This window comes from Colobus angolensis, unplaced genomic scaffold, assembly GCF_000951035.1.
Source record: "Colobus angolensis palliatus isolate OR3802 unplaced genomic scaffold, Cang.pa_1.0 Scaffold216, whole genome shotgun sequence".
Taxonomy (NCBI): Eukaryota; Metazoa; Chordata; class Mammalia; order Primates; family Cercopithecidae; genus Colobus; species Colobus angolensis.
This window is the reverse complement of record NW_012115333.1, coordinates 796,746-808,583: the sequence shown is the minus strand read 5'-3', so window position 1 is coordinate 808,583 and position 11,838 is coordinate 796,746. Positions and strand designations below refer to the sequence as shown.

The 11,838-nt window shown below is 41.8% G+C and overlaps 1 pseudogene; it reads right to left on the bottom strand.

Annotated features, from left to right (window-relative positions):
* Positions 1-7,516: 7,516 nt before the first annotated feature.
* Positions 7,517-9,774, bottom strand: LOC105512616 (annotated as a pseudogene).
* Positions 9,775-11,838: the final 2,064 nt, after the last annotated feature.

The following is an 11,838-nucleotide window of genomic DNA, read 5'->3' as shown; positions in this document are numbered from 1 at the left end:
GATCACCTGAGGTCAGGAGTATGAGACCAGCCTAGCCAACATCGTGAAACCCCATCTCTACTAAAAAGTACAAAATGGGCCGGGCGCAGTGGCTCAAGCCTGTAATCCCAGCACTTTGGGAGGCCGAGGCAGGCGGATCACGAGGTCAGGAGATCGAGACCATCCTGGCTAACACGGTGAAACCCCGTCTCTACTAAAAAACACAAAAAAACTAGCCGGGCGAGGTGGCCGGCGCCTGTAGTCCCAGCTACTCGGGAGGCTGAGGCAGGAGAATGGCGTAAACCCGGGAGGCGGAGCTTGCAGTGAGCGGAGATCTGGCCACCACACTCCAGCCTGGGCGACAGGGCGAGACTATCTCAAAGAAAAAAAAAATAGAATAGAATGGATAAACTAGCATAGTCATACAATAGAATGCTACTCAGCACTGAAAAGGAAGAAACTTGATACACACAATAACATGGATAAATCTCAAAAACATTATGCTGGGCAAGGGCGGGTACAGTGGCTCATGCCTGTAATCCCAGCACTTTGGGAGGCCAAGGTGGGTGGATCATTTGAAGCCAGGAGTTCAAGACCAGCCTGGCCAACATGGCAAAATCTCATCTCTACTAAAAATACAAAAATGAGGTGGGCATGGTGGCACATCCCTGTAATCCCAACTACTTGGGAGGCTGAAGCACAAGAATTTCTTGAACCTGGGAAGCAGAGTGCAATGAGCTGAGATTGCACCACTGCATTCCAGCCCGGGTGACATAATGAGAGTCTGTCTCAAAAATAAATAAAATAAAATAATATTACATTATCACAATGAAATGCTATACAGCCATTTTTTAAATTTTTTTAAAAATGGGATCTCACTACATTGTCCAGGCTTGAATGCAGTGGCTATTCACAGACATGACCATAGAGTGCTACAGCCTTGAACTCCTGGACTCAAGCGATCTTCCCACCTCAGCCTCCCAAAGAGCTGAGACTACAGGCACAATACCACTGTGCCCACCTTACAAAGCCACTTAAAACAATAGTGTAATCTATATTCATTGGCATAGAAAAATGTCCAAAATGTACTGTTGAGTGAAAAAAATGGATTAAGAACAGCATGAAATAAAGAAAAATAAGTTAAACAAGATATTTTTCACTCATCATATTGATAAGGATGAAAAATGATTGATAAATGATAAAGATTGAAAAACGACCTAATTCTGGCAAGTATATGGGGAAAACACATTTTTATATACTGTTAGTGGGAGTGTAAATTGGTCGACTCTAGAAGGCTATACGACTATACTATTAAAATTGCAAATATGCTTACCATTTCACATAGCAATCCATTTCTAAAAATTTATCCCACAGTAATACTCACAGAGACACACAAAGATTTATATACAAAGAGTGTAGCTTTACATATAACCTATGCACAAAAAAGAATGCAGTAGTATTTGCAACAGTCAAACATCAGAACAATGCCTGTACATTGAGTCTGGTAAAATGAAATAATGGTCCATGTATACAATGGAACACCATGCACCTGTTAAAATCAATGAGTTGGCCAGGTGCAGTGGCTCACACCTGTAATCCCAGCACTTTGGGATGCCGAAGCAGGCAGATCACCTGAGGAGTTCGCGACCAGGCTGGCCAACATGGTGAAACCCCATCTCTACTAAAAATACAAAAAATTAGCTGGGCATGGCAGCAGGCACCTGTAATCCCAGCTATTTGGGAGACTGAGGAGGAAGAATCGCTGGAACCTTAGAGGCAGAGGTTGCAGTGAGCTGAGATCATGCCACTGCACTCCAGCCTGGGCTACAGAGCAAGACTCCATCTCAAAATAAATAAAATAAAATAAAATAAAATGAGTTGGTGCTGTGTGTAGTGAAACAATAAAAATGTCAAAAATATGTTGAAAAGGAAGTTGCAGCACAGTATATAAAATAAAGTTTGGGCCAGGCATAGCAGCTCATGCCTGTAATCCCAGCACTTTGGGAGGCCGATGGGGGGGATCACCTGAGGTCAGGAGTTCGAGACCAGCCTGGCCAACATGGTGAAACCCCGTCTCTACTAAAAATACAAAAATTAGCCAGGTGTGGTGGCACACACCTCTGGTCCCAGCTACACGAGAGGCTAAGGCACAAGAATAGCTTAAACCCGGGAGGCGGAGGTTGCAGTGAGCCAAGATCATGCCACTACCCTCCAGCCTGGAGGACAGAGCGAGACTCTGTCAAAAAAAAAAAAAAAGAAAAAAAAAAAAAGTTGTGGACAGAGAATGAGATATTGGAATTTTATATTTTCAGATATAGAGTAATTCTGGGAAATGACAAAACCCAGAATGAGGCTAATAAATTTTCTTGCAGAAGTAGAGTGGAGAAGAGCACTAGAAATGGTCAAGGAGCTGTGAAGGTAGAGTGTTGCTCAGCCAGTTCATCCACAGGAGCATTGTGATGGGCTGGGTGGTAGACAGCAGATGCTCGAGTCTCCATAGAATATTAGGAAATATCCAAGAAGGCAATAAATGACTACATTGAGAAGGAATAAAAGGTAATATTGCAAAAGGCATGAGCCTTAAAAGAGAGGCCTTTAATGTGAGGGTTGAAAGCAAAGGTCTAAAAGCAGTGATAAGGAGTAGGAATGATGATGACTTCTGGGAAACAAAAATTACAATGATTAATAACTCTCCAGTATCAGTGAGGTATAAGAAAATAGGCATTTATGTATGCTTGGTAAGAAGGTACATTAGAAAAACTTTCTGGATAAAAATTTGGCAGTATTTATCAATTTTTTTAATGTTTGTGTCATTTGACTCAGCAGTTCCAAATCCACAAATCTATCCTACAAATATATTCACATGTACCCAAACATGCATGTATTAGCATTTCACAGTGGCATTGTTTGTAAAACTGGAAACAACCTAAATGTTCATCAGTAAGGATATTTGTTCAATCAATTATGTGAGGCTTTCACTCAAGAACCATAGCAATAAAGAGGGCATACCCTGGGAGAGAAGCCAGGTTTCAGTTAAAGCAAGCAAGTGGAGAGAGAATTCAGTGAGGAAATTTAGGGTACAGTACAGTCTATCTACAATGGAACCAGTTTTCCAGAAAACATAGTACAAATAATTGGCAAGAGAGGCAATAGTGGGTGGATGATTGAGGGTAAGGAAAAGTGTAGAACAGAAGGAAGCCCAAAGGGGTTCAGGACAGAGTAAACAAAAAGGCAGATGACCAAAAGGACTTGCAGTATTAATTGGTTTTCAGTTAACTGGACTCTTCAGTCTAAAATGCCCTTCCTTGCCCTTGAAAATCCAGGAAACTCCTACTCATTCTTTAAATCTCAGACCAAAGACTATCTTTTCTATGAAGCCTTCCCTGATGGCCTGTGGTTGAATTATGAACAAGTGCCATAGCAGTCCTATCATGGATTTATTACTTCTGATTAGGAGTATTTAATGTGAAGCTTATGGATAGGCATCAGGGAACACGTCCACGTTTAAAATTGATGCAAAATTCTGTGTATATTTGTGCATTTTTCTAGGGGGGAAAGTCCAAAGACTTTTTGGTTTTTTTTTGCAATTTCATGCTGGTAATTTTTCTTTTTTAAAATGTAAGCCACTAATAATTTAAGAAAAATATTTAAACCAAAAGTTGCCTATTAATATTATAGACAAATTGAAACACAAGTGACTTTTAGCACAGTATATACATGCTTACATAAACTCAAATAGTTACACATTTAAAATAATTTCCATTTAACATATGAAAGTTCTGAAATACATAAAAGCATTAATACTTTATATAAATCTACAGTTAGAATATCAATTTGCTACAAGCATATAAGAACATCAAGTGCTTTCTTGGAGTTTCCAGTTTCCTCCCTAAAACACAATCTAGTCATAACAACCTAATTGCATATAAAACTTTAAAAGTAGGCTCGGGCCACATGTGGTGGCTCACGCCTGTAATCTCAGCACTTTGGGAGGCCAAGGCGGGCGGATCACCTAAGGTCAGGAGTTCGAGACCAACCTGGCCAACATGGTAAAACCCCGTCTCTACTAAAAATACAAAAATTAGCTGGGCATGGTGGTGCCCACCTGTAATCTCAGCTACTCCAAAGGCTGAGGCAGGAGAATTGCTTAAAACCAGGAGGCAGAGGTTGCAGTGAGCTGAGATTGTGCCACTGCACTCCTAGCCTGGGCAATAGAGCGAGAGTCCATCTCAAAAAAAAAAAAAAAAAGTAGGTTTGAATGAAGTTCTCAAACACTTTGATATATGTTCTTCAGGGACTTCAATTATAAGCAACAGAAATTATAAGTGACTTCAATCCCCATCTTGCTTTAAAATGGACAAGTCTTTGGTTAAAGTTCTATATTTGTGGCATTTGTTTTCAATTAAGATGGCCCCCAAACGAATAAGTGATACTGATATTTTTTTTTTCTTTTTTCTTTTTTTTTTGAGACAGAGTCTCGTTCTGTCATCCAGGCTGGAGTGCAGTGGCGCAATCTCAGCTCACTGCAAGCTCCGCCTCCCGGGTTCATGCCATTCTCCTGCCTCAGCCTCCCAAGTAGCTGGGACTACAGGTGCCCGCCACCAAGCCCGGCTAACTTTTTGTATTAGCCAGGATGGTCTCGATCTCCTGACCTCGTGATCCGCCCGTCTCGGCCTCCCAAAGTGCTGGGATTACAGGCGTGAACCACCGCGCCCGGCCGGTACTGATATATTAATAGTTCACAAGACTTGATTTCATCTGCTTCTGATGTGTGGAAGGTTACAGATACTCATTTACTATAATATGTCATTGATAGTTTCGATCTTTTACCCGTAAGCAATCAATAGATTTATTATTTCTGTCAGTTTTCTGTCATAATCTAAACTGTACAATGATTTTCAGTAACTATACATACTGCTCCACAGTATATGTGACTAGGATTGATAAGATGCAGAGCATTAAACTTAGAGTTAACTTATTCTGATAAGTCAATATGAGACTGTACAGTAATTCTACATTAGCTAGTTGTTAGATAATGCTTATTTTAAAAAACCCCATACCATTCCATTTACAAGAGAAATTGTTGCAAATGTATAAAACAGCAGATATACAAGGAGAACACCAAACATACTTTATTAGCACAAAAAAGCAGCCATAACAAGGCATAGCAACCAGAAACATACATTAGCAGTCAAAGAGTTAGTGTGGCATACAAATAAAGCTTTTCTTTTTTTTGTGGCCTTGGCAATTGCCATAGGGATGTAAAATAATGTTCTGTAGCAGCAGGTAAGGAAACTATGGAGCACTCACCAGTGGTATAGAGCACATTAACAAAAAGACACAAGAATGGATTCAGCTACTTTAGGGCAAAATGTCTAGGACAGATCTGTACATTCAATTCGGTTACTAAGAAGCAAACACTAGAACTTGATATAACTTCCAAAAGAGCTCACTCAAGTAGTATAACATTCACGTAGTATTCAAGTAGTTTTACACTCAAGTAGTATTCTAAGTGACAAAGAGGTGTTAAGTAGTTATTTACAGATATAATGGTTGTACAGTACCTTTCAAATCTGCAATTTATGCTTCAGATTTTCCATTGAGAGTAAATTACACTGAAATTCTGTAAATTATACTTAAGCAATTTAGCTATGAGTGTTTACAGAAAAGAGATAAATACTGCCATCCAAATTAGTAATTACAGTTTAACAATAATCTAACATCAGCAACCATTGTAGTCACTATTATCTGATTTGTTTGGGCATCTTCTAGTCTTATTTTCTTCATGATTCACAAAATCATTATGGGCACAGGAGAAGATCCAACTTTTATGAAACAACAATTAGACTACACATCAACTTTTTTTTTTTTTTTTTTTTTTTGACACCAAGTTTCACTCTTGTTGCCCAGGCTGCAGTGCAGTGGCACAATCTCGGCTCACTGCAACCTCCACCTCCCAGGTTCAAGCGATTCTCCTGTCTCAGCCACCCAAGTAGCTGGGATTACAGGCGCCTACCACCACACCCGGCTAATTTTCTGTATTTTTAGTAAAAACGGGGTTTCACCATGTTGGCCAGGCTGGTCTCAAACTCCTGACCTCAGGTGATCTGCCCGCTTTGGCCACCCAAAGTGCTGGGATTACAGGCACGAGCCACCACGCCCGGTCACATCAACTTTTTAAAAAATCATATGCAAGACTATATTGCAGCAGCTGTTTTAAGTTAAAGCACTCATTTAAAAACTAATACCTGGCTGGGTGCAGTGGCTCATGCCTGTAATCCCAGCACTTTGGGAGGCTGAGGCAGGCAGATCACGAGCTCAGGAGATCGAGATCATCCTGGCTAACATGGTAAAACCCCGCCTCTACTAAAAACACAAAAAATTAGCCAGGCATGGTGGCAAGCGCCTGTAGTCCCAGCTACTCGGGAGGCTGAGGCAGGAGAATCGCTTGAACCCGGGAGGCAGAGGTTGCAGTGAACTGAGATCGCACCACTGCACTCCAGTCTGGGTGACAGAGCGAGACTCCACCTCGAAAAAAAAAAAAAAGAAAAACTAATACATAGGGCCTTTAAATAAAATTCTACTACTAATTTTATAAGTCCAAACTTTTAAGAATTACTATTTAGAAAACCTGGTTTACTTAACAGTATCTTTTGCAGAAGAGAAAGGAGTCTGACTATAAATTATATCAACACTTAGGTGAATTGCACTATGCCCTTGTGGCCAGAAAATTACATTTTTTTTTCTAAAAGAAAGGCATTATTTTCTTTGTATTGGACTTCTAAAGCTTGATTTATAGTAATTATGAACATCACTACTTTTGGAAGGTTATAGAAAAACTCTTAGAAAAAATAATTTCAAACATTAGTCACACTGTTGAAATACTCATCTGATATTAATAATTTGTTCTTCAGTAAGAAATAGAATTCTTCACAGCAAATGCCCCAGAGTTGCCTCACTCAATTACTACAGCCATTAAAAACCAAACTGTTCACTAAATAGGCACACTTGTTTTGTAGTCTTACTCAACACCTGTAGTTTGTTTTTGTTTTTGTTTCTGTTTTGACAGAGTCTTGCTCTGTCTCCCAGACTGAAGTGCAGTGGAGCAATCTCGGCTCACTGCAACCTCCACCTCCCAGGTTCCAGCAATTTTCCCACCTCAGCCTCCCCAGTAGCTAGGATTACAGGCGCCTACCACCACACCCGGGTAATTTTTTGTATTTGCAGTAGAGATGGGGTTTCACCACGTTGGTCAGGCTGGTCTCGAACTCCTAAGCTCAAGGGATCCGACTGCCTCAGCCTCCCAAAGTGCTGGGATTACAGGCGTGAGCCACTGTGCCCGGCCTGAACAGCTGTACTTCTATCCTCTGTTGTTCCACTAGGAACCATGTTTATCTGGATAAGTAACAGAAGGTTGCATCTGACAGATACTAACACTAACCTTACATACTGTATGAAAAAACCTAGCACCGTTATAGGTGTATGTCTGATGCACATGAAAGCAGACCAGGTTCACACCCTTCGGGGACAGGAGAGTTTACTTTGCCTTGACTGGTTCTCATTCTAACCAGCGAACCCAAAATTTGTGTTTATAATAATACTCTTTTTAAAAATCCTGTAACATTGATGGTAAAGGAGGCCCATTAATTCCATCATATGTAGTGCACCTGCAGATTACTGTACAACAGATATACTACAGCTAAAAGGGAAAGTCCTACCTAGTAATATAGTAAGCAACGGTTCAAAAAACATGCAATAACTGGGATCTTTATAATGTTCTTTTTTATTATACTTTAAGTGCTGGGACACATGTGCAGAACGTCCAGGTTTATTACATAGGTATACATGTGCCATGGTGGTTTGCTGCACCCATCAACCCATCATCTACATTAGGTATTTCTCCTAATGCTATCCCTCCCCTCGCTCCCCACCCCCCAACAGGCTCCGGTGTGTGCTGTTCCCCCACACCCCGCTCCCCGCCATGTCCATGTGTTCTCATTGTTCAACTCCCACTTACGAGTGAGAACATGTGGTGTTTGGTTTTCTGTTCCTGTGTTAGTTTGCTGAGAATGATGGTTTCCAGCTTCATCCATGTCTCTGCAAAGGACATGAACTCATCCTTTTTTTATGGCTGCTATAATGTTCTTCAAGTCCTGTTATAGTGGAGGAGTGAAATAAACAGGGGTCATGGGCATCAAAACCAAAGTTGTGATTACTGCTCAATTCAGGCCTGCAGGGATCTGTTGTAGCCCCAGAAGTTCACAGAGAAGAGGCAGTCCCTTTGCCCAGCGTCCCTGAGCAAAAATGTGTCTTCGCGTTTCCCTTCTAGAAGGGCTTCTGTTTCATAACGATCCATCACTCTCCAATAACAAGGATTCCCTGTAGTCTGAAGCAATGTATGTAATCAGTCTGTGTGTGGACTTCCCAAGCTCCCTGTCTGCTAACATGGGCATGTACTTCATGCTGCTTCTGCCCTCCATGGCTGCAAACACAGGGTGGCTGTATCCTCTTTCAGGTCACAATTAGCATGTGGAACTGCAGAACTGTCCCCACTTATTTCAGTCGTTCTAGGAGCTAACTTTGGTCCCAGTTTATATAATGGATTAACCTGTGCAGTCGCTTCAAATGTATGTATTTGTGCATCGGGAGGGGGATCAACCCCTTCTTCAATACTAAGCGGTCTTCTCTCTCTAAACTATCTTCATCTTCTACAGAAACTAAATATGGGGCTGGGTGAGGTGGGTCACACCTGTAATCCCAGCACTTTGGAAGGCCGAGGTGTGCTGATCACCTGAGGTCAGGAGTTCAAGACCAATCTGGCCAACACGGCGAAAGCCTGTCTCTACTAAAAAATACAAAAATTAGCTGGGCGTAGTGGCGGGCATCTGTAATCCCAGCTACTCAGGAGGCTGAGGCAGGAGAATCGCTTGAACCCGGGAAGCGGAGGTTGCAGTGAGCCGAGGTTGTAGTGAGCCGAGATTACACCACTGCACTCCAGCCTGGGCGATGGATCCGTCTCAAAAAAAGAAAAAAAAAAAACCCAAAGACAAATCAAATGCATCAAAAAATGTTGAATGTGGGCTCACAGGAGCTGTATGCTGTTTATTCAAATGCCATTTTGGGCCTAAATCTGAGCCAGCAGGAAAAGGGCATTTCTCCAGCATTAATTCAGAAAGAGATGTTTCTTTAATTGGAAAAGAGAGGCTTTGACTGCTTGTTATAAGTTCTCGTGGGAAAACACAAGCCCACAGTATCCTGCAGCCTGTCTCAGAGAGCGACTTCCCTACGGTTCTTCTGGTTCTTCTGGAAACACTGTCTGTGTCCTGTACAGAGCTTAGCACCTCTCTTTCCTTTGAAGTCCACTTTGAGTTGTACCAAGCTTTTTATCAGTATCCAATGAATCCTGGGTCATTGTAACAGAAATGTTTCTCTTACCACCCCATGGAGCATGTCAAAAGTAGGAATCTCTTGGTGCAAGTCTTGTTCCTGGGGTAACACAAAAATCATTATCCTTTTTGATACTTATTTCAACAATTTGAGGGATTTCAGTGGCACAATGTTGGTTTCTCCTTGAAGAATTCTTTGAAGGGCCTGGCGTGCCAGGTGTAAGGCAACATTTTCTCTTAAGGGACTACTTTGTTGCTGAGCAGCCGAGTCTCCTATATTGATGTTTTTTCTTTTGGACAAATATCTGTCAGAGTTCATATCCACATTTTCACTACGGCTTACTCCCTCACGACTGAAGACATTCTGTTACCTGTATTTGAAGTTATTCCACATTTCTCCCACTTTATCCACTGATTATAAAAATCATTCAGGGTGTGTGGGGCAGCCTCATCCAAGGCACCTGCAGCAAGGCAGGACGGGCAGAGGCCGCAGTCACCGACAGGTTAAGTCCACCTGCCTTTTGGTGCCACCTGTCCCCTCCGACTGCCCAGAAAGTGCAGCCTGGCTTCCTCCTGACAGAGCTCAGGGACCCCAGCTCCACTGCTTGCTCCCGCCAGGCCCCCACCCATTCCCCAGCCACTTCCCCTTCTTCACCCATTTTCCCTCCCCCCACAACCCCCCACTCCCAAGTCCACAAGTTTTGTTTTTCTGTTTTTGTTGTTGTTTGAGACAAGGTGTTGCTCTGTTGCCTAGGCTGAAGTGCACTCAGCCTCAACCTCCTGGGCTCAAGCGATCCTCCTACATCAGCCACTTGAATAGCAGGGACCACAGGCACATGCTGCCATACCCAGCTAATCTTTTTATTTTTTGTAGAGATGAGGTCTCTCACTATGTTGCCCAGGCTGAAGTCCACCATTTTTAATGAAATGCTGGAACACTTATTGTGGTGTAATTTGCTCATCAAACATTTCCTGAGCACTTACTATATGTCAGGCACTGCAAATATAGAGATGACACAAAAATGTCCCTACACTCAAAAAAGTTTGCAGGCCAGGCGCAGTGACTCAGGCCAATAATCCCAGCACTTTGGGAGGCCGAGGCAGGAGAATCACTTGAGACCAGGAGTTCAAGACCAGCCTGGGCAGCATAGTGAGACCTCATCTCTCCAAAAAAAAAAGAAAAAAAGAAAAAAAATGTTAATAGCTGCAGTGAGGTTGAGGCTGCAATAAGGCATGGTTGCGCCACTGCACTCCAGCCTGGATGACAGCAAGACTCTGTCTCAAAATAAAACAAAAGTTTACAGATGAGAAAGAAAGAGAAGTAAACACAGGATTACAAAATAATGTAAAACATAAAAGAAGCCTAAATAAAAGGAGAGACATATCATTAACGAAAACTTTAATAAATAGAGGGATATATTATGTTGGGAAAATTTAATAATGTAAAGATATCCACTCTCCCCAAATTAAGCTGAAATTTCAACATAATCTCAACTAAAATCTCAACAAGATTTTTTTGGAGAATATATTGGCTGATTCTAAAAATCCTTGTAGAAGGAAAAGTGAACTAGTTAGGCAAGAAATGTCTGAAAACAACAGGGAAGCCTTTATCAGGTATCAAAATTATGATAAAGCTATAGCAGTAATATAAAAAGGGTAATTTTGGCGTAAGAACAAACATCAGTGAAACAAAATAGATGATCCAGAAACAGATTTGTATGTATAAGGGAATTGGGTATATAATAAAGGTGGCATTTCAAGTCGTTGGAGAAAGTAAATAGTATTGTGATGATTACCTATTAGGTTGGTGCAAAATAAATTTGCCATTTTTAATGGCAAAAACTGCAATAACTTTGCACCAACCTAATATTTGAAAAAAAATTAAGTTATAGCAATATCTCATACCATTCACAAAAGTAACTCCTAAACAGTTTAAAGAATTAAAACCAGCCAGTCATAGTGGTTCATACTTGTAATCCTAGGACTTCGGGAGGCTGAGGTGAGAGGATCACTAGAGCCCAGGAGTTCAAGACCAGTCTGGACAACATGGCAAAACCCCATCTCTTCAAAAAATACAAAAAAATTATCTGGGCGTGGTGGCCTGCGCCTGTAGTCCCAGCTACTTAGGAGGCTGAGGTGGGCGGATCACCTGAGCCCAGGAGGTCGAGGCTGTGGTGAGCCATGATCATGCCACTGCACTCTAGCCTGGACAACAAAGTGAGATTCTGTCTCAATAAATAAATAAATAAATAATAGTAAATAGGCCAGGCGTGGCGGCTCACGCCTATAATTGCAACACTTTGGGAGGCCAAGGCGAGCAGATCACCTGAGGTCAGGAGTTCGAAAGCAGCCTGGCCAACATGGTGAAACCCTGTCTCTACTAAAAGTACAAAAATTAGCTGGACGTGGTGGCGGCGCCTGTAATCCCAGCTGCTCGGGAAGCCGAAGCAGGAGAATCACTTGAACCTGGGAG